The following is a 26,096-nucleotide window of genomic DNA, read 5'->3' on the forward strand; positions in this document are numbered from 1 at the left end:
ATGTATTCAACTATTAAAAAAATAATATTTACACTACAATAAAACAAGCCAGAACCCACCACCATAAATACAATACAAACATATATCTACAATAAACTATTATACAATTATGATACAATCCTTATTGAGGATACATTCAACACCCTGCGGAGCCCAGCGGTCCCGGAACTCCCTCAGGGTGCCCACAGACAGGGCGTATTCCCTTTCTAATCCCACCCGGGCACGGACGTAACCCCGGAAAAGGGGCAGGCAGCTGGCTCGGGTAGAGCCCTCCACCGTCTGGCGACGTGACTCGTGGATGGCCAGCTTGGCCAGGCCCAGGAGCAACCCAACCAGGACATCTTCAGCCCTACCTTCTCCCCTACGCACAGGGTGTCCAAAGATGAGGATGGTGGGTGAAAAATGCAGCCAGAAGGCAGGTTAGGCTCACTGTGTGTAGTACAACAATCAGGGATGGCTGGATACTCTCAATGCCTGAGCCTAAATGCTAATAATAACTGCATCTAAATCTTCAACTGAATATTTAACATTATATACGGCCGGTAAAACTGGTTTCATAGATCTCTGTAGATCTTACAATCCCATGAGCAAATGCGAATGAAGTGATTTAATTTGTACAAAATATATAGCTGGCTTTTTATATGCTTTGCAAGATGAAGCAAGATCACCATTCTATGTAATAAAGTGTGCAATGAACCAATTTCACGCGATTCACTGCAATCTGATCCTGCACCATCTGCCTTCAAATTCTATTTAAAGATAATAGATTTCCATTTACACCGATTGATGAAAACAAATTTGATTTTTCTACCATAATTTTATATGTTTTGTTCAGGAGCAGTGAGAGAAAGATGGTCAGCTGGCTAACAGGAACCATTGGAAATAGGCTTTAGCCCATATCTATTCTACCCTATATTGATGTCACTCAGACCCCATTTCTCTATTGCACTCACCAATGATGCCAATTCATTTGTTTCACAGATAACCAACATGGAAACCCATGATATAACACACCTGAAGATAGACACAAAAAGCTGAAGTAACTCAGCAGGACAGGCAGCACTTCTGGAGAGAAAGAATGGGTGACATTTCGGGTTGAGACCCTTCTTCAGACGGGTTAGGGATAAGGGAAACAAGAGATATAGACGGTGATGTGGAGAAAAAAAGAACAATGAATGAAAGATATGCAAAAAATTAATGATGATAAAGGAAACAGGTCATTGTTAGCTGTTTGTAGGGTGAAAATTAGAATGCTGTGATTTGGGTGGGGAGGGATGGAGAGAGAGGGAATGCCGGGGCAACTTGAAGTGAGAGAAATCAACATTCATACCACTGGGCTGTTTCGCTTGGGCAGCTTATCTTTGGTTTAAACCAGCATCTGCAGTGTCTTCTTACATAGAACACACCTGTATGTTTTTTAGGATGTGGAGGGGTTATACGCTCACCATTCCCACCCTTAGAAGAGACAGAGCTGGAAAACCTCATCAAGGTATCAAGTTGTGTCGGCACGGACTTGTAGGGCCGAGAAGGCCTGTTTCCGTGCTGTAATTGTTATATGGTTATATTATATGGTATCTACATCAAGCACTTGAAAGAAAACATGAATCTGAAAAGACTTTTTTAATTAATTTAAAATATCGGGTATATTTTTATTGACATCTAATTGTTTTCCCAAACTACCCTTGAATTGACTGCTGGGATTTTGGGCAAGCAATCATATTGGAGAATTCACTTGCACCTCCCTCCCCACACTCGCCTTCGAGTCCTGCAGTGAGCCTGCAACTTTGGCAGGTGCCAGGGCCTCATTTTTCCTCAGCCCTTCCACCCTTCAGCCATCCATTTATGTCAATAGATCTCGCTGAGGTAGAGCTAAATCACGGAATGGCGACTGTTATTGCAAAAGACCAGGAGATTCTAGTTCCAGCAACAAGGGGGAGGTGGGCTTAACCAACAAGCAGATAGTTAGAAACGGGCCAGTTTAGTAATCAACAAGCCACTCCTCTATCAGTCTGCAGAAAGGTCCCGACGCAAAACGGTGTCAGTCCATTTCCCACCACAGACTCTGCTTGGCCCATTGAGTTCCACAAACATTTTGATTTTGCTCAATATCCCACCAACTCAGTCTCTTGTGTTTCCATCAATCAGCTAGCTTCCAGCTGGGAACAAAGATAGGCCATAAATGCTAATCCCATTTCGTAGGTCGATTGATCAAGTCCAGCTACACACTTAAGGAAGCAAAACTCTTAAAGCTCAAGCCCACCATCCATTCAAAATAAACTCCATCACTTCCCCCCCCAGTGCCAACACACTCATCCCAATCATCTTTTTATTTGAACTTGTTTCATCTTTTCCACCGGGTGGCGCTGTCAGTGATGACAGCCTCACCAACAGTCTGTCTGTCTTTTCACCATTTTTTGTTATTTGTTTGTTTTAAAAAGTTTGTGTTAATGTTCTCTGGTTTGTTTTATGTGGGGGGTGGGGGAGGGAAAAACCTTTTTTTAATTTCTTACCTTGTCAGAGATGCGATTGTTTTGCGGATCATATCTCCGGTCGCTCTGCGGCCTAACATCATGGAGCTGGCGGCCTTACTCGAGACTGACTTTGAGCCCCGCCGCAGGGCCGTAGATTTGCCATCGGAGCCTGCGATCCCTTGCCTGGCATCGACGTTCCAACTGCGGCCTGCAGACATCAACATAGTGGAGCTCGCAGTCTCGGGTAGAGACTGATGTCGGGAAGCTCCAAAGTCGCAGGAGGTTTGACCAGCCCGTCCCGGGGTCCGATTGCCAGGAGCGGGGAAGATGAGATCTCCACCGATGCAGGAGCTTAATCATCCCAACACGGAGGGCCCGACCGCAGGCTATAGGAACCAAGATTGTCCCGTCAACGGAAGGTTTGAGGCCACTGACAAAGAAGGGAAGAGATTAAACTTTTTTTTCTGCCTTCCATCATGTGGAGGAGTCACTGTGGTGGATGTTTATGTTATAATGTATTTTGTGTGTTTTGTTGCTTTTTATTGGTATGACTGTATGGCAAATTAAATTCGTCATGTGCTGCAAAACAAACTTGGCTAATAAAGTATGTTTATGATGAATATTATTATTATGATCTTTTTCACCGTGGTGATGCATGGCTATTCCCCAGCAGAACCCGGCTCACCCGCCGTGGAACTGGGAAACCCTCCCTGAAAAGGGAAGCCGCTGGGTCCAATCCCTCCTCGTTTGCGAGGACTGGAGGACCAGAGAGGAAGGTAGAGAGAGTCGGCGGTGGCAGATACAAGAACAAAGGCCCGGTAAGAGGAAATGGGGTCTTACCTTCTACGCCCTCAAAGCTGGCTGTGGGAGGCAACAACAGGCCACTAGGGCTGAATGGTAGGCGGGCAAGGAGAGAGATGACGGTTTGCTGACTGATCCTTATTGAGGTGACCGCGGGAGGCCCTGCAGCTGACTGGAGCTCAACTGCATTGGACAAAGCTCTGGGAGACCAAGCACGTGGACCGGACGTGGGCTACAGCAGCACGGAGTGGAGGAGCAGTGGTGGAGGATGCCTAAAGCTTTGTTGGACCTGGCCAACCCTGCAACATCGCCAGGAATTACTGAGGAATTACTGGGTAACTCTGTGATCAAACCTTTTGGTTTAAAGGAATAGAATGTTTATCAAAGTGATCATTCATAAAATTCAAATTCATAATTCATATTTCTTTGCAGTCGGGGACGATTAAATGTGCTGTCACCTTTGACAGAATCTGCAGTGACAGGCATTCCACACATTAGCACAATAAGATTGCATGTAATCTACTGACAACTGAATTCATTTTCAGTACCCAAGTCGTTAATAATTCAGCTAGGGATATCCATACTCAGGTGGACTATTTAGAGAAAATAAAGAGAGAAACACTATCAACTGCAAATGCTGGAATGTTGAGTAAAACACAAGGTGCTGCAGGAACTCAACAGGTCAAATAGCATCTGCGGAGGGAATGGATAGATGATGTTTCGGCTCAGAACCCTTCTTCAGTCCGTTGGAGTAGGGGGAGGAAAATTGGAATAGAGAGGTGAAGGGGAAGGGGGGGGGGGGGGGGGGGGGGGGGGGGGGGGGGGGGGGGGGGGGGGGGGGGGGGGGGGGAGGAGAGAGAGTGGACAAGTTGACAAAGGCCAAAAGTGAAAATGAGACAAAAGGGCGTCAAATAAGGAGAGAAGAGGAGAAGTGTAAAGTCTGAGGGAAGAATAGAGGTGGAAAGGGATGGGGGAGGGGGAAAGGGGGAGAATAAAAAAGAGGGACTTGGGGATGGGAGATGAGTTTGGGGAGGAGAAGAATGGAAGAGGGTGACTGGTAGTGTGGTGGGAGATAGCGAGAGAAATGTGTGAGCACTGGGGTGGAGGGGACATGGGGAAGAGGGAGGGTGTACGTGTAGCTAGGTTTGAAAGTGGAGAATTCAATGTTTACACTGTTGGATTGTAAACTACATAAGCAGAATACGTGGTCTTGTTCCTTCAGTTCGTGTGTGGCCTCACTTCGGCAAGGGAGGAGACTAAAGGGCCTGTCCCACTTGGGCGACGTAAGCTGCGAGTGTAGAAGAGTATGCCCTGACCTCAAACTCACAGCATGGTCGACACGTGGTCCTAGGTGGTCTTCTGAGGTGGCTGGAACTCTCCCTCATGCTCGAGGGAGGTTCCCGCCTACTCGCGGCCTCAGCTAGGTCGCAGAAATTTTTTCAGGATGATGAACATTTTTCAGTGAGCAAAATTTGGTCGGCATGGGTCTTTTTCACTCGTAGTGCAGTGGAGTGGGGTCGCTATTTACTTACAGGCAGTCGAGGGCAGCCGTAGGCAATCTCCTTCACCGACCAGCCATTTTGATAGGCTCATTGTAGTTTCAGGACCTAGGAAGACCTGCCGGTAGGCAAAATGCCCGCTTTTTTATACTTCTGAAAAGTGTCTCCACTCCTTCTCTCCCCTTCTCCTCCCCCCCCCCCCACCCTTCTCTCCCTCTTTTCTTCCCTTTCTGTCCCCTTCTGTCTTCCTCCTGTTTCCCTTCTCTCTTCCCCCACCCCGCCATGCTCTCTAAAGGACTTACCCTACTCTGGCAGCCATTTACCTTCATCTTCATCACACAGCCAGCTCTCCTCCATTTTCCATGGCCCCCACCTTCGCGATGTGTGTGTGTGTGTGTGGTTGGTCGAAGCAGCTCGCGGTTCGGTCGATCCAGCTCGCGGTTTCAACGCGGACGGTCGATCCAGCTCCAGGCTTTCCAGGCGAGTGCCCTCGAGCTTGAAGGTCGAAGACACTCTTCAGGACTCGTGGATTAGGTCGCCCAAGTGGGACAGGCGACTGGGAGATCCAGCAGGCCTTGGTGGACAGTGCATGGTCTTGCCGATGTAAAATAGGCCACATCGAGAGTACTGGATGCAATAGGTGAGGTTGGATGATGTGCAATGTGAACATCTGTCTCACTTGGAACAACTGCTGGGGTTCATACATCAGGTTGATGACCCTGCAGTTTTAATATATTCTCATTTCAACTCATAAACAGATCTTCAGTCAAACACCCTCCTGCTACAACAATGGAAACAATACAATTCAATGCAAACTTTCCCACTGAATCCCTTTCACATATCATTTACATGATTTCAGTATTTCTCACATTAGAAACCTTAATTGTCATTTGATCACATTGTTAGACCAGAATCAGCAAACTTCATCAGATGTTCATGTTCCATCTAGAAAATAAAGATTTAGCAATCATCAAAAATTCAAAAAATCACAGCAGGATAACGGCTCATCTGCACTTCACTGAGGCAGCATTCGCTTAAGAAGCAACTTCAGATGTTTTATATTTTCCTATTTCCAAAGGCAAAATTACTTGCATTAATAAACAAACCAGGCAAATCAAAGCTCCAGCTCGGCTGGAAATTGTCTCATTTGTGCCAATCATCTTCTCTTGAGACAAAAGTCCTTTATCTATGGAATGTTAAATTGGTTTGGTTTGATTTGGTCTATTATTATTGTGATATAATTATTGTTATTGTGGAGGGCTCATCTAGGGAGTCTATTTGGGTGGAACTGAGAAGTGGGAAAGGGGTAGCAACACTTATAGGGGTGTATTATAGACCGCCAAATGGGGATCGAGAATTGGAAGAGCAAATATGTAAGGAGATTGCAGATATCAGTAGTAAGCACAAAGTAGTGATTGTGGAGATTTCAACTTTCCACACATAGACTGGGAAACACATTCGATAAATGGGCTGGATGGTTTGGAGTTTGTAAAATGTGTGCAGGATAGTTTTTTGCAGCAATACATAGATGTACCTACTAGAGGAGGGGCAGTGTTGGACCTCCTGTTAGGAAATGAGACGGGACAGGTGGCAGAGGTATGCGTTGGGAAACAGTTCGGTTCCAGTGATCACAATACCATTAGTTTCAATATAATTATGGAGAGGGTCAGAACTGGACCTAGGGTTGAGATTTTTGATTGGAGAAAGGCTAACTTTGATGAGATGCAAAATGATTTAAAAGGAGTGAACTGGGACATTTTGTTTTATGGGAAGGATGTAGAAGAGAAATGGAGGACATTTAAAGGGGAAATTTTAAGAGTACAGAATCTTTATGTTGCTGTTCGGTTGAAAGGAAACAGTAAAAATTGGAAAGAGCCCTGGTTTTCAAGGGAAATTGGACATCTTGTTCGGAAAAAGACGGAGATCTACAATAATTATAGGCAGCATGAAGTAAATGAGGTGCTTGAGCAGTATAAGGAATGTAAAAAGAATCTTAAGAAAGAAATTAGAAAAGCTAAAAGAAGACATGAGGTTGCTTTGGCAAGTAAGGTGAAAGTAAATCCAAAGGGTTTCTACAGCTATATTAATAGCAAAAGGAAAACAAGGGATAAAATTGGTCCATTGGAGAGACAGAGTGGACAGCTATCTGCAGAGCCAAAAGAGATGGGGGAGATATTGAACAATTTCTTTTCTTCGGTATTCACCAAGGAGAAGGATATTGAATTATGTGAGGTAAGGGAAACTAGTAGAGTAGCTATGGATACTATGAGTTTCAAAGTAAAAGAAGTACTGACACTTTTGAAAAATATAAAAGTGGATAAGTCTCCAGGTCCTGACAGGATATTCCCTAGGACATTGAGGGAAGTTAGTGTAGAAATAGCCGGGGCTATGACAGAAATATTTCAAATGTCATTAGAAACGGGAATAGTCCCCGAGGATTGGCGTACTGCGCATGTTGTTCCATTGTTTAAAAAGGGTTCTAAGAGTAAACCTAGCAATTATAGGCCTGTTAGTTTGACTTCAGTGGTGGGCAAATTAATGGAAAAGATACTTAGAGATAATATATATAAGCATCTAGATAAACAGGGTCTGATTAGGAACAGTCAGCATGGATTTGTGCCTGGAAGGTCATGTTTGACTAATCTTCTTGAATTTTTTGAAGAGGTTACTAGAGAAATTGACGAGGGTAAAGCAGTGGATGTTGTCTATATGGACTTTAGTAAGGCCTTTGACAAGGTTCCTCATGGAAGGTTGGTTAAGAAGGTTCAACCGTTGGGTATAAATGCAGGAGTAGCAAGATGGATTCAACAGTGGCTGAATGGGAGAAGCCAGAGGGTAATGGTGGATGGTTGTTTGTCGGGTTGGAGGCAGGTGACTAGTGGGGTGCCTCAGGGATCGGTGTTGGGTCCTTTGTTGTTAGTCATGTACATCAATGATCTGGATGAAGGTGTGGTAAATTGGATTAGTAAGTATGCAGATGATACCAAGATAGGGGGTGTTGTGGATAATGAAGAGGATTTCCAAAGTCTACAGAGTGATTTAGGCCATTTGGAAGAATGGGCTGAAAGATGGCAGATGGAGTTTAATGCTGATAAATGTGAGGTGCTACACCTTGGCAGGACAAATCAAAATAGGACGTACATGGTAAATGGTAGGGAATTGAAGAATACAGTTGAACAGAGGGATCTGGGAATAACCGTGCATAGTTCCTTGAAGGTAGAATCACATATAGATAGGGTGGTAAAGAAAGCTTTTAGTATACTAGCCTTTATAAATCAGAGCATTGAGTATAGAGCTGGGATTTAATGTTAAAATTGTACAAGGCATTGGTGAGACCAAATCTGGAGTATGGTGTACAATTTTGGTCGCCCAATTATAGGAAGGATGTCAACAAAATAGAGAGAGTACAGAGGAGATTTACTAGAATGTTGCCTGGGTTTCAACAACTAAGTTACAGAGAAAGGTTGAATAAGTTAGGTCTTTATTCTCTGGAGCGCAGAAGGTTAAGGGGGGACTTGATAGAGGTCTTTAAAATGATGAGAGGGATAGACAGAGTTGATGTGGATCAGCTTTTCCCTTTGAGAATAGGGAAGATTCAAACAAGAGGACATGACTTCAGAATTAAGGGATAGGGGTAACATGAGGGGGAACTTCTTTACTCAGAGAGTGGTAGCGGTGTGGAATGAGCTTCCAGTGGAAGTGATGGAGGCAGGTTTGTTGGTATCATTTAAAAGTAAATTGGATAGGCATATGGATGAGAAGGGAATGGAGGGTTATGCTATGAGTGCAGGCAGGTGCGACTAAGGGAAAAAAGATGTTCGGCATGGACTTGTAGGGCCGAGCTGGCCTGTTTCCGTGCTGTAATTGTTATATGGTTATATGGTTATGGTTATTACTGACATTATTGCATTGACAAACTTTGATCTGGGTGCTAACCAGGCCAATCATTCCATACATGAATGAGTACAATCAAACTATACTTAATTATCACAAGTAGTGCAAAAGGAGAAGGTTTTGTTTTGTTTCGAGTTTAGAGATAATGCGTGGAAGCAGACCCTTCGGCCCACCCAGTCAGCACTGACCAGCGATCCCCATACACTATCCTACACATTAGGGACAATTTACAATTTTTACAGAATCCAATTGACGGACAAACCTGTACATCTTTGGCATGTGGGAGGAAACGGAGCACCCGGGGAAAACCCACGTGGCTACGGGGAGAACGTACAAACTCCGTACAGACAACACCCGTAGTTAGGATCGAACCCAGGTCTCTGACGCTGTAAGTCAACAACTCTACCGCTGCAGGATTTAGTGTTACAGCTATAGAGAAAGTGCAGATAAACGCAACATGCAAGGGCCATTATGTAGTAGATTGGGAGTTCTGGACTAAATCCTTAACGTATGAGAGGTCAGTTCAGTAGTCAGATAACAGCGGGGGAAAAGCTGCTCCTGGATTTGGTGGTGTGTGCTTTCAAGATTTTGCATCTTGTAGTTGAGGCCAGTTCATTGGCTATATTTAAGAGGGAGTTAGATGTGGCCCTTGTGGCTAAAGGGATCAGGGGGTATGGAGAGAAGGCAGGTACAGGATACTGAGTTGGATGATCAGTCATGATCATATTGAATGGCGGTGCAGGCTCGAAGGGCCAAATGGCCTACTCCTGCACATATTTTCGATGTTTCTATGTTTCTATCTTCCGCCCAATTGTAGAGGGAATGGCAGGGCTGTGGATGGTCCTTAATGATGTTGACTACCTTCCCAAGGCAAAGTGAAGTGGAGTTGGAGTCCATAGTCTGGGGCAGGAGGGGGTGGGTGGGGTGTTGGGGAGGATGGTCTGCACAATGTTTGGGGCTTCTCATTAACTCTCAGCAATTTCTTGCGGTCTTGGGTAGAGGAAATGTTGTGATGCATCCTGATAAGATGCTTTCTACGATGATTCAATAGAAATTAGTAAGGTTCATTGGCGCCAGTATAAACATTGATAGTCTTCAGAGGAAGTAGAGGTGTCATTGTGCTTATTTGGTTGTACAGCTCTGGACTATCTCCACTTCAGCACCATTGATACAGGCCGAGACATGTATTCTATTTCAGTTCCTGCAGTTGATAACTAACACCTTCAATTTGCTGACATTGAGAGAGATGTTGTTGTCTTGACCCCGTGCTCTCTATCTCCTCCCTCTAGTCCATCTCATCATTGTTCGAGATATGGCCCACTGCACTGATGTTATCTGTAAACTGTTTAATCTGTCAGAGCAGAGTTTGGCCGCACAGCCGTGCGTGAATAGGGTGTATATAAAGGGCTCAGAACATATCTTCATGGAGCACAGGTGCTGAGAATTATTGTGGTTAATGTTTTGTAGATGTGGTGATGGTCTGTGGGACATGAAGTCAAGGATCCAGTTGCAGAAGGGGATGCACAATGAGTTTGGAGATGTGGAGAAACTCAGCGGGTGCAGCAGCATCTATGGGTTTAAGAGGGAACTGCAGATGCTGGAGAATCGAAGGTTACACAAAAAAGCTGGAGAAACTCAGCGGGTGCAGCAGCATCTATTGGAGATGTGTTGCTTGGGATTATGGTGCTGAAGGTCAAGCTATGGTTGATAAATGGGTGTTTGGCATACATTGATGACATCAGTACAATTGTACAATCAGTGCCAAAGCAATGGTACAGTGGTTAATTATTGGCTATCAATACAAAATCTTACCAGGACAGCTGAGGGTTTTAACTTCACAAAAATACAAGAAAATGAGTGCAGAAGTACGGAACCTGGCCCATTACTTAATATGATCATGGATGCTCTGCCCAGGGCCTCTGCTCTTCATCTGTACCAGTTCCTGATCGTCCAGAAATGTTTTACGATACGACACAATACCATAGAACTTTATTTATCCCAGGGGGGAAATTGGTCTGCCACCAGTCAATTTGCAGACATTGGGAGAGATGTTGTTGGCTTGACCCCATGCTCTCTATCTCTGCCCTACTATCCTCTTAAAATACCTCCAGTAATCTAGTCCACAAACCTCCGTGGTAGAGAATTCAAAAGATTAATTACGCTCTTCGAAGAAAATCGCTATGCATTTCAGTTTAGGTGACCAAACGCTAACATCACAGAAACCTGCCCAAAAACCTCCAGCAAACTTTTGATTTGCTGACATCAATTATTGTTGTCTTATCATCAAGACATCATCTGTGTTTGAGCAGCTAATCACATCAAAGAAATTCTCAGAGACAGAGAACCGGTTCTCTGTTTCTCAACACTCATTTCTTCAGGGATTTCAACTTCTAAAACTGGTGAGATGAGGTTATAAAGCTATCCTAATGCCCCTGTCCCACTTAGGAAACCTGAACGCAAACCTCTGGAGACTTTGCACCCAACCCAAGGTTTTTGTGCGGTTCCCAGAGGTTGCAGGTGGTTGCTGGAGGTTGCAGGTAATGGAAGCAGGTAGGGAGACTGACAAAAACCTCCATCATTGTTAAAGAGATTAAGTCACAATGATAAATGCATTATTCATTATTAACAGCACAGATAAAACCTATAAAGAGATAACTTTGAGGCAAGCCTAGCTTATAGTGCTAATATATACAGTATCCTTCTAATCACCAACATCAAACATCAGCAGTAAGCTGAATTCCCTCTTACGAGCAAATACAGAAATTTCTGCCAGTCAGCAGATATTCTCATGCACCATTTTCCCAATGTTATGAATGACGATGCACAGCTTAATCAGCAGATTTTATTTGGTGTTTCAGATATAGCCCACTCCAGACATTTAAACACTAACTTCCAGGCTGAGATCCAGTGTAATATTGAGTCAGAGCAGCACTGTTAAAGTGCCCCTGATGATAAATGAAAGCCTCTCTGCTCTCTCAGTAAAGCATTAAATATTGCCACGAACTATATCAAACCATCCCTGGTTTTCTGTCCAACATTTATCCATAATCTAACAATTCTAAAGAAAAGTTGATTATCTGATTATTAATGCATTGCTACATGCAAAATGTTGCTCTTTTCTACATTATAACATACTTCAAAGGATGTGAATGACTGACTATTATCATTTCAAGTCCCTCTTTTATTTCAAGGTGCATTTTCCATTTTGTATGCTTCACTGGTATTTCCAATATATGAAGTGTTAACTACTTATTTATCTTTAGTTAATCCCAGAAAATAAAATTTATTGAGTAGAGTCATAGAGTGATACAGTGTGGAAACAGGCCCTTCGGCCCAACTTGCCCACACCAGCCAACCTGTTCCAGCTGCACTAGTCCCACCTGCCTGCGTTTGGTCCATATCCCTCCAAATTTATCCTAGCCATGTACCTGTCTAATTGTTTCTTAAACATTGGGATAGTCGCAGCCTCAGCTACCTCCTCTGGCACCTTGTTCCATACACCCACCACCCTTTGTGTGAAAACATTACACTACAGATTCCTATTAAATTTTTTCCCCTTCACTTTGAACCTTTGTCCTCTGGTCCTCGATTCCCCTACTGAGGGCAAGAGATTCTGTGCATCTACCTGATTTTTTCCTCTCATGATTTTATACACCTCTATAAGATCACAGTAGATCACAGAAGGTCGAATATCAAATATCCTCATAACCAGTTCAAAATTCAACACTTTGGACTGGAAACTGATAGTTGCTGATACTGGAACTAAGCAGCACTCCCCTCACTGGAACACAGTGGAACATTATGCGGCTCAGTGGTGCAGCGGAAGAGTTGCTATGTTACATTGCCAGAGACCCGGGTTCGATCCCGACTGTGGGTGCTGTCTGTACAGAGTTTGTATGTTCGCCCTGTGACCGCATTGGTTTTTCTCTGGCCACTCCGGCATCCTCCCACACTTCAAGGATGTATAGGCTTGTAGGTTAATTGGCTTCTGTAAATTGTAAATTGTTCCTATTGTGTAGGATAGTGTTAGTGTACGGGGTGATCGCTGAACGGCACGGACTCGGTGGGCAGAAGGGCCCGTTTCCACCCTGGATCTCTAAATTCTAAGGTCTAAAGTGTCCTGAGGTATACCAGTAAATTGATAACTTTTTTTTCAGCCATTCCAGCTTCAGGTTTTCTCCAGCTGAGTATCAGCACTCACATTACTCTAGTTATATCATCAGGCCTATCGATCTACGTGCCTCGGATTATAGTTGTGAGTCAAATCATAGAGATGATGAACACACTTTTCTTCTCATCTCCATGTTAAGGTTCCTCTTGAGCTTTGAGCAAATATAACTCAACAGTAATGCATAAAATTTAGAGTTGACATTCCTCACTCCCAGGCTAAACAGGATAGCGGGATGATATGGAACGTATACTGGAATGTTCATCAGGTTCGAACAGTAATATTACACATTAATCCATCTGGAACCCGCCAAGCCCACATGGACTACCACTCAGGATGAAACAAGTTTGAATAGGGGGACTCAGTACATAGAACATACAACAGGTCAGCACAGGAATGAGCCCACAATGTTTGTGCCGAACATGATGTAAAGTTAGAGAGGATTAGAGGGGGGTGGGGAAGACTCAGTGGAACTGCCACTGAGGTTAACAAGGCTGGGAGGACTGGCACTAGGACACAGGAGCGTGGGGGAGTTAGCAGCGGAGCTCTGTAAAGTTACTCTGTAAACGGAACTCTGTAAAGTTAAATTGATCCCATCTGTTTGTACATGATCCATATCCCCCTATTCCCTGCACTTCCATGTGCCGTGTCTGTAATGAAGAGGCGGGAAATCAAGAGGTGGTGGAATATGCTTCTATATCAACCAGGACTGGTGCAGTGTCATCATGATAATGTCACATTTCTGCTCTCCCAACCTAGAATCCCTCTTTATAAATTGCAAACCTTCTACTCTCCGGGGGAATTTAACTCCTTTATTCTCGCTGGAGTTTACATTCCCCCCCCAAGCCTGCGTACGTGAGGCGCAAATGCAACTCGTTGACCAGGTAATGAAGGTAGCGAGTGACTTCCCGGACTCCATGGTCATTGTTTTGGGGGACTTTAACAAAGCAAACCTCAGCCGTGACCTTCCAAAATACAGACTTCATGTTACCTGCCCCACCAGAGGGGAGAGAACACTCGATCACTGTTATATAACGGCAATCAAGAACGCATATCGCTCTGCTCCCCGGGCCGGTCTGGGTCTTTGATCATTGTCTAGTTCACCTTATTCTGACCTACAGGCAGAAACTAAAAGCTGCTAAGCCTGTGGTCAGAACAATGAAAAGATGGATAAGTGAGAGCATTGAGATCCTACAATCCTGCTTTGACTGCATGGATTGGAATGTGTTCAGGGAAGCAACCACAAACCTCGATGAGTATACGGACACTGTATCATCATATGTCAGCTTTTGCGAGGACAGTTGCATTCCAACCAGGACTCGGACCTGGTTCAACAACAAAAAGCCCTGGTTCACTGCAGAACTCAGACAGCTCCGACAGTCTAAAGAGAAAGCCTACAGGAGCGGGGATGCAGACCTCTACAGGCAGGCCAAGTACAAGCTGAGAAGAGGAATCAGAGCTGCCAAGGAAAGGTACTCTGAGAAGTTGATGAGCAAATTCTCAGCTAGTGACTCTTCTTCAGTTTGGAAGGGCTTGCAAGAAATTACCAGCTACAAAAGGAAAGCCCCCCGCTCTTTGGACAATCAGCTGACCAACGAACTAAATTAGTTTTATTACAGTGTGTAAGGACCCAAGCAATCGTTCCAGGTGCGACAGAGGTTTACCTGCATCTCTTCCAACCTCATCTATTGCGTCCGCTGCTCTAGATGTCAGCAGATCTATATCAGTGAGACCAAGCGGAGGTTGGGCGATCGTTTCGCCGAACACCCTCCGCTCGGTCCGCAATAACCAAGCTGACCTCCCGGTGGCTCAGCACTTCAACTCCCCCTCCCACTCCGTCTCCGACCTCTCTGTCCTGGGTCTCCTCCATGGCCACAGCGAGCAGCACCGGAAATTGGAGGAACAGCACCTCATATTCCGTTTGGGGAGTCTGCACCCCAGGGGCATGAACATCGAATTCTCCCAATTTTGTTAGTCCTTGACTGTCTCCTACCCTTTCCTCCTCAGCCCCCTCAGAACAATGAAAAGATGGACCATTGAGATCCTACAGCCTTGACTCGGGCTCCTCCTCCTTTTCCCTTTCTTGTCCCCACCCACCCCCCGCCCCCGAGCTCAATGCATCTGAAGAAGGGTTTCGGCCCGAAACGTTGCCTATTTCCTTCGCTCCATAGATGCTGCTGCACCCGCTGAGTTTCTCAGCTAGCTTTTTTTGGATGTAACCCTACAAGAGGAAGCCCCCCGCTTACAGGTTTTTTAAATCAGAAATGCAACCCTGGTACCCCCCCCCCCCCCCCCCCCCCCCCCCCTCCCCAACCAACACAGCCAGACCCCAGTCTACAAAGAATGGACCCTGCACCCTCTCCTTCCCATTCACCACTTCACATCTACTTAAGGCAAGACTCCAGTATGAAAAGACTGGACCATTTCCCACCCCAACCAACACTTCACACGCACTCACAGCCTGACCTCAGTCTGCAAAGACTGGGCCCTTCTACAACCACCCCCCTCCAATCATCGCTTCACACCCAATCACCCACACCTGCACAACATAACTTATCCAATATCAACAATAAAAATGGAGGAGATGGAGAGGCTTTTCAGAGGACAAAAAAGCCAGAAATCTCCAGGACCTGACAATGTTTCCCCCGCTACTCTTAAGCTCTGTGCCAATCAGCTGACACCAGTCTATACAGACATTTCAAACCACTCCCCGCAAACATGTACCGTCTCTGCCTGCTTCAAAGTCTCCATTATTGTCCGTGTACCCAAATCGGGAAGGATTACAGTTTGCTGAGACAAGGAAGTCGTTGTCAAACTCAGCCCATCGACCCACACCAACCATTGGGAACCTATGCACTAGTTGCTATGTTACCAACTTTATCATTCCCTGTGCAAGTATTAATGACTACAGGCCTGTCGCACTGACCTCTGTAGTCATGAAGACACTCGAAAAGCTTGTGCTGGCCAAGCTGAAAAATATCACAAACCCCCTGCTGGACCCTCTGCAATTTGCATATCGAGCCAATAGATCTATGGATGATGCAGTTAACCTGGGCCTGCACTTCATCCTACAGCACCTAGACCACAATGGGACCTATGCGAGGATCCTGTTTGTTGATTTTAGCTCTGCATTCAACACCATTGTGCCAGAGCTACTACGTTCCAAACTTTCCGAGTTGACTGTACCTGAACCCTTCTGTCACCAACTTCCTGACAGACAGGAAACAGCATGTGAGGCTGGGAAAGTACATCTCGGACCTGCAAACGCTCAGCATAGGAGCACCACAAGGCTGCGTATTCTCTCCTTTACTCTCTCTACACCAACGACTGCACCTCCACAGACACCTCTGTCAAGCTTCTCAAGTTTGCGGGATGACACAACCCTGATTAGACTGATCCAGGATGGGGAGGGATCTGCCTACAGACAGGAAGTGTCACAGCTGGGTGCTGTCGCAACAACCTGAGCTCAATGCTGTCGCAATTGATTGTAACTTTAGAGAGCTCAATGCCCTCTTAAGACAACACAGTCACATCTGTGGAGTTTTAGTTCCTGGGAACCATAATTCCAAGGAAAATGGAGGGCTACCCGACTCCCAGTCAAAAAGGCACAACAGAGGACTTCATGGCAGCTGAGGAAGCACAGTCTGCATCAATGATGGAGTCTTTTAAGTTCCTGGGAGAGTCTGTTCTCACCTTCATCATGGTCAAGGCTCACCTTAAATGGGGGGCTACCAGCGACCCCCCGATCACAGTCAAAAAGGCACAACAGAGGATGTAGAAACATAGAAATTAGGTGCATGGCAGGAGTAGGCCATTCGGCCCTTCGAGCACTGCTTCTTCCAATCATACCGCCCGCAAGATCAATATGATCATGGCTGATCATCCAACTCAGTATCCCGTTCTGCCTTCTCTCGTATACCCCCTGATCCCCTTAGCCACAAGGGCCACATCTAACTCCCTCTTAAATATAGCCAATTAACTGGCCTCAACTACCCTCTGTGGCAGAGAGTTCCAGAGATTCACCACTCTCTGTGTGAAAAAAGTTCTTCTCAAGTTATTGGCTGCAAACCTTCCCTCCATTGATGAACTGTATACTGCAAGGGCCAGGAAGCGAGCAGGCAAGATCATCTCTGACCCCTCTCACCCTGGCCACAAACTCTTTGAATCACTTCCTTCTGGAAGGCGACTCTGGACTGTCAAAGCTGCCACAGCCAGACATAAAAACAGTTTTTATCCACGGGTCTACTCAACAGCCAAAAATCTGTAGCCTTCCTTTGATCTGGTATTTGTTGGTTCACATGCTTGATCAATGGTGTTTTATCATTAATGTTTTATTATCATTAATGTGTGGTGTTTTCTGAGTCATTCGTAACTGTCACTGTATGTCATGTTGTTGCTTGTGGGCAGAGCACCAAGGCAAATTCCTTGTATGTGAATACTTGGCCAATAAACTTACTTACTTACTTACTTACTTACTTACTTACTTTTTAAGGGGTGGTGAAACAGGCCCTTCAGCCCATCAAATCCACACTGACTGTCGTATCATTGGTTTGCTTTTACAAATGAGGCACAACTGCTGCAGTCCATAAAGTTTCTCACTTTAGCAAAAGGGTAGATGGAACATTCCTTATCCTTGCTGTACATGGATTGCTGTATTCCAGGGAAATAGGACACAACATCAATGTATTTCTTGGCTTTTGTTAGAATTGCCTTGGTCTCCCATTTTGAATGTCAAGTTATCTCCATTTTCTGAGTGCAGTGATGGCTCGAGCTGACTGAGATGCCACTGAATGCAATCTGACGTGCAAAACATTTATAGATCAAACATTTCAAAATCACTCCCTTATATTCTAGTGCACAGGGAATAGAAACAAACATGATTCATGGCAGTGATACAGCTCAGAACATTACTGCAGTTGAATTAACCTTTACATTTCAACTCAATTTACTTGGGTAAGAATATTTAGTGCCATTTCAAACAAGCATGGTTTTGGAAACTAAGTTCATGAGTAATAAATGAACCTACATGAAGAGCACAAACCGTTTCCAACTCACTTCATCCTCCACCAGATGCTGGGAAACCTGAAACACAAGTAGTAAATGCTGGAAACACTCGTCAGCTCAGGCAGCATCTGTGGAGATGGAAAATGTGAAGATTTCTGGCCAACGACCTTTCATCAAGATACTGGGAAAGGTTTGAGATAAAAATTAGAGTTCAAAGTTGCTGAGAACAGGAAGGTGTACGAAGGTGTAAAAATGAGAAGAAGGGGTGGTGAAACAGGCCCATCAGCTCATCGAATCCACACCAACCATTGGTCACCTATGCACTAGTTCTATGTTATCCCACTTTATCATTCTACACAAGGGGCAATTTACAGAAGCCAATTAACCGACAAACCTGCACATCTTTGAAATGTGGGAGGAAACCGGAGGACCCAGAGAACGTACAAAATGCATGGAGTATGCACAACCTCCGCACAGAGAGCACCTATGGTCAGGATCGAACCCACGTCTCTGGTGCTGTGAGGCAGCAGTATTACTGCTGCACTATTGTGCTGCCCTTAACAATCATTGACAACCATTGAGGTGGACTTCAATGACCAATGAATATTCTCTTCAGACATGCTAACATGGTTGACTCTAAACTGCCCTCTGAAATGTTCTTGCAAGTCGTACGGTAAAGCAGCAATTAGGAATGAGCACAGTTGCAAGTGTAGCCAGAAACATCATGACCTGTGAAAGATTAAATAAATAAGCCTTGAAAGGAGTTCTCCCTGCTGTCAACTTGTATGAGAAGATGGGTGCTCAAGGGAGGCTGCAGGAGAGGGATTTAAATACATTGCCAAAACAAATCATCGTGCTTGCTGAGCGCAAAGGGATGAACAACCTTTTACCATCTTCATGTTTTCAAAGTGACTAAATCCCATAGAAAGAGCTGTAAATATTGCTTGGAGGAACAATGACTAAGTGATCCAAAGGAACAGGTTCAAGGATCTGACTAGTAGAACAGGAAAAGGCTCACTCATCTGTTTAGTTGCAAACCAGTTTTATTGGCACGAGGGGACAAAAACAATACTTGTCTCGGTCTGCACGGGGTCCAGTTTTACAGCAGCACACCTCTCTCTCTCTCTCTGCCTCTGTCCACAGCGCTGATTGCGACTCAGCCCGTCGGTGAGCCTCTCCCGTACATGAACAGATAACAGAGCAGTTGTTTAAGAAGGAACTGCAGATGCTGGAAAATTGAAGGTAGACAAAAATGCTGGAGAAACTCAGCGGGTGAGGCAGCATCAATGGAACAAAGGAAATAGGCAACTTTTCGGGTCGAAACCCTTTTTCAGACTTTTTCTATCTTTTTCCTGATAAAAGAGCAGGAGTATTTGGACAGCAAATATGACTAGTTGCTGTGTTGTATTTATTTTGCTTCAACACATTGACTATGGAAATCGGTCTTTCTGCTTTTGTGTGTGTGTGTGTGCACAATATATAACAAGTTTAGGCAAATGTATGAGGAAATATGCAGAATGCAGGTCGCAGTTCAAATGAAAGCTATGGGAATGAATTTAAGGCACCTTTTCCTCCTAAATCATTTTTCAAGAGCAGCACTCAGCTGGGGCTTGCTCATCTTTTTATTTTCCCTTGCTTACACATTTTTTTTTCAGAAGAGGAATTTGCATAGACTTCACCAGGAAATTCTGCAGTTCTATAAGGGGAAAATAAGAGGGTGGTGGACAAATTGAATTATTTCTCCTAAGCCGTGTCATAAACACAACAGGACAAACTGTCTCCTTCTGTGCTGCCACATTCAATGATTGTGGATGAATCTCTTCCAGTCAAAACTCAAACACTTTTAATTCATGTACTAATACAGCAGGATTTTTTTCATTTGCATTATAGATAATAAACAAAGGTGCAGGAGTAGGCCATTCGGCCCTTCGAGCCAGCACTGCCATTCAATATGATCATGGCTGATCATCCCCAATCAGTACCCCATTCCTGCCTTCTCCTCATATTCCCCATATCCCCTATCCAGAGAACCTGCCTCCACTGCTCTCTGAGTCAGAGGGTGATGAATCTGTGTGACTCCGGGACTCCCCACCCCCAGCCCTGTCCCCTCTCTTCCCTAGTCTCTCCCCACGAGCTCGACTGCTGTCCCACCCAGCATCACCGTCCCATCCATCATCACCGTTTGACCGGGCGGGGGTCACAAAGAACATTGCGGGGCATCAGATGGGAGTGAGTGTGACTGAGGCAGCCATCTTGATGCGGGGCATTTGAAGCAAGTGACTGACTGAGGGGAGGCTGCCGCCATCTTGGTGCAGGGCAATTAGTGGAAGTGACTGTGACTGAAGAGTACGGAAGCCATCTTGGTGAGGAGGCCTGAATAGAGTGGATGTGGAGTGGCTTCCTGGAGTGGGAGAGTCTAGGACCAAAGGGCAGAGCCTAAGAATAAAAGGACTCACCTTTAGAATGACAATGAGGAGCCTGAGGGTAGCGAATCTGTAGAATTAGTTGCCACAGGTGGCTGTGGAGCCCAAGTCCATACCTAAATGGATCTTTTAAAACAGAGATTGATAGATTCTTGATTGGTATTGGCAACAAAGGTAAAGGGAAGAAGACAAGAGCGTGGGGTGGAGTAGAAATAATAGAGCAGTTATGATCGAATAGCAGAGCAGACTCAATGGGGCCAAATGGGCCTAATTCTGATTCTATGTTTTATAGCCTTACGATCTTTTTTTTTAAATTTTTTTTTTAAATATTTTATTAGAAGTTAATACAGCACAAAACAGTACAGTGGGACCTAATGTTAGGTGCCAACTATGTAATACCGTAATCCATTCTATGTACAACCTCTAGTTTTATGTTATGAGAAGGAAGTAAGCAAGACAAGAAAAAGAAAACAATAGAAAGAGGAAAAAGTGGAAAAATAGATGGTAGAGAGTAGAAAAACGTGAAGTGTGTATATAAAAAATAAAAAAGGAAGAGAGAAAGTGGAAAGTAGAAATAGAAGAGAAGGCCCCTTAAAAGAGAATTTTTCAAATCTGTATTCGGAGATGTAGATCTATCCGCGTCATGAACTGAAATCAGCAATCTTTACGGTACTGCTGCATCACATGATTCCAAAAAGTCGATGAAATTGCTCCTTAAGAATTGGTCATATTTATCTACACGATCTTACTTTGTGTCAACTTTTTTCGGAAAGTAACTTTTATCTGGGGCACTTCTGAGTGAAGCATTGCAGGCCGACCAAATAAGAAATTAGTTTAGCACGACATGACTAGGGTCCAGCCACAGATCAAACAGCTCATAACTCAGTTGGAATGAAGACGACAGCCGATGGAGCTCAGGTCAAAGGGCAGCTACCTGAATCATGTGGAGTCACAATTTTTAAAAGCAAAACTCCCAGGTGGAAGGCCTGTTGCAAAATACCGTTCAGGTTGATGACAGAGTAAAGGCACACGTTAAATAAGGGGCAATGCACAGAGAAGTTTAATCAATCGATCAGATTATACTGTGTTGGAGAAAGAATCTTGCATTAAAGGATTATTGCGAGGCTTAGACTGTACTCGAAAATACCTCCTACTCAAGAGCAGGTCGTGACACCGTGTGCTAAAAATTGATTACAGCAAGATGGGAACCCATTTTACTTTTCCCAGATTTTTATTTCCGTTGATACAGAGTCAAATTGAAGTCCTATCTGCTGTTCTGGTGAATGAAAAGAGACCCATTGCCTTTCTGAAACGGAATAGAGAATGTACCACATGGACATTCTACTCTCCCGCAATATTTCTGACCTTCCTCGTCCAAAGGAAACACCACTCAAGCAAATTATCTGATCATTTATTTAATGTGCATTAATGTGATCTTTCTATGCATAACATTGTCAATAGGATAACAGTGAAAATACATAACTGATGAATTTGCTATATTTTTCTGACTTAATTAAACTTTCATTTTGATTTTCTATGATCATGGTATCTTGCAAGAAGCACACCGAAGAAAATGGTCTTGGGAGGACACTATCTTTTTTGCACAACATTCAGCTCTAACTCGCCTCAACGATAAGGTCACCCTTGTCAGGATGCTGTCATTGACTGCAGCTCAGCATTGAAAACCATAATACTTCTTCTTCTTGCGTTTAAGGCAGCAGAATTCTGCAGCAGGATGATGCCATCCGGTTCGACATCCGTAGGTGCCCACCCTAAAAAGGGTGCATGCTCCGGGTTGGCGCCAAGCTGCGGCGCTGCTCTTGTTTCTGTTTGTCGTCATTCGCCTGACTGAGGTCAGTAACAGGGCTCGCCACGGGGAGGTCAACAACATGAGCCCCACCATAATGCTAAATAAGCTCAAAAAAAGCACAATTGAATCATTGGGATAGAGGTCCCTATGCCAAGGTCCAGGAATTAGCTTATTTACCATAATACTAAATAAGCTCTTCTCTAAATTCCTGGAACTCTATCCCAATGATTCAATTGTGCTTTTCGTACCGGGGTATTGCCTCAAGGTCGACTGCAGGAGGCCCCTGGGACACAACGGTGGTCGAGTGAGCTCATGGTCATGACACTGGTCAACTTGAGGAGTACCTTCACCAACAGATCACTTCCATCAAGATGCAGGACAGAACGCCACAGGAGATCCTTCTTCCCTGTGGCTAACAAACAGTACAATTCCTCCCACTTCCGTCGTGGGGTAGACTGAGAATGACTCCCAGCCCCCCCCCCCCCCCCCCCTCCTCCCACCCCCCCCCCCCCCCTACTCCCACCCCCCTCCCACTCCCCAATCTTTGCACACCCCAATCCTTTCCACTCTCCACTCTCCTGTATTTTGTGTTTCTATGACTGTTGGCAAATCAATTCCCCTCGTGGGATAAATAAACTTCTATCGTATCACATCGTATCGTATCAAGAGGAGAGGGGACGTTGGTTTGTGAGGCGAGCCAGTCTTTGTCATCTATGTGCCACGGAGGAGGCCCTGCAGCAGCCTGGGTTTATCTGGATCTTCAAGTGGTTTCTGAACTTCTTGACTTCAGACCTCAGTCGGTTAGAACTGGTCATAACATTTCCTCCACTCTGAATCTCAACTCTGGTACTCCTCTGTCCCCTGTGGACTGAGTCCTCTGCTCTACTCCCTGTAGATTCATGACTGTGCGGCCAAGGACAGCACCAACTCCATCTTTAAATTCGCAATAGGCACCAGAGTTGTTGGCCGAATCAACAACAATAAGAGACTGAATAGAGAAATAAAATCAGGAAGTGTGCCATGATGACAAAACAGTAACCTACCCCTTAATGTCAGCAAGATGAAATAATTGATTGTTGACCTAAGGAAGCGGTTGGCTGTGAATGGTTGGCAGTGGGTGATGAACACAATTTGTACTCATCTAAGGAGCTGTTGAAGAGATGGTCAACAGTATCAAGTTCATAGGCATCCACGTCACCAGCAACATCAGCTGGTCTCTTCACACTGATGCACTGTTCAAGGAAGCACATTGTGACAGTTACTTTCTGAGAAGATTTTGCATGTTCATGAGCATTCTCCTAGACTTCTACAAAAACGCTATGGAAGATATTCTGTCAGGATGCATCACAGGCAGCAGCTCTGCTCTTGACTGCCTGAACTTGGAAAGAGGGTGGTGAACACAAGCCAGTCCATCACAAGCTTGTCACTTCCATTCATCCAGACCATCTTCGCTGTGTGTTGCATCAGCAAGTGCCGGGAGTGTCATAAAGAATGCCTGCAATTTTTGCCGTTCCCTTTTCTCTCTTTTACCTTCTGGGAGAAAATACAGGAATTTGAAAAATAGATGCCCAGACTTGAGAACAGCCTCTTTCCCATTGCTATCAGACTCCTGAAACTCTTTCACACACACTTCCAGGAGGTGCGGTCATATACGCGCATCCTTAATTCTACCTCATTCGGTTATTCCAATTTTAGACTTTAATACTTTTTCGCACTACTTAAGATTTATTGTCAACAATTACATCACCACTTGCATTTATCATTACTCTATGTACAAGGGGTGCAGCCGGCAGAGCAGCTGCCTTACAGCGCCAGATACCTGGGTTTGATCCTAACCTCAGCTGCTGTCTGTGCGGAGTTTACACATTCTCCCTGTGACCTTGTGGGTTTCCTCCGGCTGCACCGGTTTTCTGCCACACTCCAAAGACATGCAGTTTTGTAGGTTAATTGGCCTCTGTAAATTGTCCCGAATGTGTAGGGAGTGGATGTGAAAGTATGATAGCTAAGAACTAACGTCAATGGGTGGTCGATGGTCGATGGTCGATGTGGATTCAGTGGGACAAAGGGCCTGTTCTTAAACTTTAACTTTCAATTAATCAAATGCTATCTGCAAACAAGGAATTTTATTGAATTTCACTGATATACTTGACAATAAACTCATCGGAAATCTTCAATCTGAACTGCCTGATACACATACAAGTTTGACTTTCCTCACAGTCCATTCAAAAATGGACACAAATATAATACAAACCTTGTGTGAAAGCCTCTTTATAAATGCAAATTCTTTATTTTAATCAGTACTTAAAAATGCAGAATACATTTTCCAAATCTCCATGTGCACAAGGAAAAGTTAGCAATATCACGTATTTAGTCACTTACTTCATCTTTTCTATGCTTTGCGATTTTACACAAGCTTTGAAAAGCACAGTTCCTTCGATACCTCAATCAGATTACAGATTAAATATTTCAGAATTTATGAATTACTCAGAGGATACGAGTAATATCCCAGAAACAATTCTAAATCAGCAATCAGCAGGGTGGAAGGAACTCAGAAAAATCACAATAACCTGGAAAGTGGTCCGAAGCAGATTGTAAAAGCTGCAGGTACTTTTTTTTCTCTTTCAAAGGATCGTAAGACTTTGATATTCTCTTTCTCAAAGGGAGGTGAAAGAGAGTATTCGAATTATTCCAAGTTAGGCAAGAATGCAGAGCAGAGGATGCAGTCATTAATGCACGTGTGGGAATTGTGGGAAGAACTCAGCTGTTCTTCCATTTTGTCGTGAACAAGGGCAGCACTTCATTCTGTGGGAACCAAACTTTACTCCAGTCAAGTTGTCCTTCTGTACTTGGCTAAACATGTCTGGTTTTGCTTGACTGTTCTCCTTGTCTGGCAAGTTATTGCAAATAATGAACAAGTTAATTGTCACTCACGTCACATGGAAATTAGTCCATCACATGATCGTATTAAGCGGTGGAGCAGGTTTGTGGGTCGGAGTCCTAATTCATGTATGCATGGGAACATTTTGCTTCTCATACCACCATTGCTGTCAGTGTTAAAATTGCATTCTCTTTTTACCACCTTTCTCCCTCTGACTGAGTCCTTGGTGCAGTTTAACTGTCCTTTAATTATGCTGGCTGGCAGTTCCATTGCCTTCCACTTCCGGCCCCGACAGTCTGATAAATCTGTAGCGTTCGTGAATTCAGTGGCTGCTCTGTTTTTCTTCAGCCTTTGGTCATTGTGACAATAACCAATTTCTTCGCAACTGAATTTTTCTTCAATAGCCACTTGCAAAGGATGAAATCAACGTGACTACACTTCAAGACTGATGATACATTTAGTCAGCTCCAGTGCCATAATTGATCCTCGCACTCAATTCTACGTGATTTGACCATTTCTGCACCTCAAGCATCTGAGCACTGTTTGCTGGAATGACATATATGTAAATCATTCATTTCTCTGTTTTTAACATGCTCCTTAAAATTAGTCTTTTTAAAAACAAATCTTTCCGGATCAGCAAGATCAGCATTTATTTCCCATCAAATTTGTCCTCGAGAAGTTGCCTTCCTGAGGCTGAGCTGTCCTTCAGGTGATTGTACTTTCAAAGATCTGTTGGATGGAAAGTTCCAGGATTTAGATGCAGGGCTATTTCCAAGTCACAGGGTCATACAGTACGGAAACAGGCACTTTGGCACAACTTGCCTATGTCAACCTAGATGCCACATCTACAGTAGTCTCTCCTGCCTGTGTTTGGCCCACATCCATATTGCATTTTGGGAAGTCGAACATGGGCAGGATCTACATAGATAGATGATAGTAGATTAGACTGGGTTAATCCCCTGTAGGGCAGAGGGATCTATGAGCAGCAGGTGCATAATTCCCATGAAGAAGAAAGTCAACACCAAAACACCAAAAACATCCCCCCACAGTGGAAAACCACGTGGGGATCAAAAGTCCAGGGCCCATTTCTAGTCCACCCAAAGTCGGCCTTCGATCACAGTCCCGCCACGGCGCCCGATGTTCTCGCC

Source organism: Leucoraja erinacea, chromosome 9, assembly GCF_028641065.1.
Source record: "Leucoraja erinacea ecotype New England chromosome 9, Leri_hhj_1, whole genome shotgun sequence".
NCBI lineage: Eukaryota > Metazoa > Chordata > Chondrichthyes > Rajiformes > Rajidae > Leucoraja > Leucoraja erinaceus.